This window comes from Orcinus orca, chromosome X, assembly GCF_937001465.1.
Source record: "Orcinus orca chromosome X, mOrcOrc1.1, whole genome shotgun sequence".
Classification (NCBI taxonomy): Eukaryota; Metazoa; Chordata; class Mammalia; order Artiodactyla; family Delphinidae; genus Orcinus; species Orcinus orca.
Genome location: NC_064580.1, coordinates 87,163,003 through 87,164,712, shown reverse-complemented (window position 1 = coordinate 87,164,712; position 1,710 = coordinate 87,163,003).

Genomic DNA, 1,710 nt, shown 5'->3' with positions numbered 1-1,710 from the left:
AACAGATTAGAATTGCATTGCAGGTAATGGTGAGATATGATGGTGGAGAGGAAATTAGGGGCCTTGTGAAGCAATTTGGATTTTAGAGATAAAGGTAGATCAATGGTGATTTGAGGGGATTTGAACAGGAAGGTGATAAAATAAAATTTCTGTTTCAGGAATGTAATTCTCGGGAAATGTGGAAGGTGAATTAAAGAGGCCAAAAGATCAATTAAAATGCAGTTGTAACTGTCCAACTTAGGGATAAATTAGGTCCTCATATTAGACATAGTGTCAGTAACAGTGGAGATGGAGAGTGACTAAGTGCCACAATCAGACACATTTTTGATGCAAAATTAAAAAGCATTGTGACCTAACATATAGGAATTAATGCGGAGGAGAATGAGAGGGAGGAATGAGTTAGGGTTAAAGACTGGGTGGAATATTAGTCAATCAATTGAGTTAGGAAGAGAAGAAAGAGTTTTAGGTAGGAGATTTGGGGTGCTTCTATACATGAAATTTATAACTCAGAAAGAGGTCTGTGTTGGAGATAGAATTTGGAACCATCAAAATATAAGTTTTTTTGAAGTCTGTGTTCTTGGATAAGTTTATTAAGGGAGAGAGTAAAAAAAAATATGAGGACTAAGAAAAAAGGCATACAACAAACACATGAAAGGATGCTGAACATCACTCATCACTAGAGGAATGCAAATCAAAACTGCAATGAGGTATCACCTCACATCAGTCAGAATGGCCATCACCAGAAAATCTACAAAAAATAAATGCTGGAGAGGGTGTGGAGAAAAGGGAACCCTCTTGCACTGTTGGTGGGACTGTAAATTGATAGAGCCACTATGGAGAACAGTATGGTGGTTTCTTAAAAAACTAAAAATAGAACTACTATATGACCCAGCAATCCCTCTACTGGGCATATACCCTGAGAAAACCATAATTCAAAAAGGGTCATGTACCACAATGTTCACTGCAGCACTATTTACAACAGCCAGGACATGGAAGCAACCTAAGTGTCCATCGACAGATGAATGGATAAAGAAGATGTGGCACACATATACAATGCAATGTTACTCAGTCATTAAAAGGAACAAAATTGGGTCATTTGTAGAGACGTGCATGGGTCTAGAGACTGTTATACAGAGTGAAGTAAGCCAGAAAGAGAAAAACAAATACCATATCCTAACAATTATACAGAATCTGAAAAAAAAAAATGGTTCTGACGAACCTAGGGGCAGGACAGGAATAAAGACACAGACTTAGAGAATGGACTTGAGGACACAGGGAGAGGAAAGGTAAGCTGGGAGGAAGTGAGAGAGTAGCATTGACATATAAACAATACCAAATGTAAAATAGATAGTGGGAAGCATCTGCATTGCACTGGGGGATCAGCTTGGTGCTTTGTGAACCCCTAGAGGGGTGGGATAGGGAGGGTGGGAGGGAGATGTAAGAGGGAGGGGATATGGGGATATATGTATACATAGAGCTGATTCCCTTTGTTATACAGCAGAAACTAACACAACATTGTAAAGCAATTATACTCCAATAAAAATGTTTAAAAATGTACAAAGGCATAAAGAATGTGAGCATTTAAGAGATTGATGAAAAGAGAGATGTCTAGAAAGCTGACTGAGAAAAAATAATGTGAGAGGAAAGAGGAGAACCAATAGAAATGTTGTGAAATCACAGTGAATCTGAGGGTGAAGAATATGAAAGACT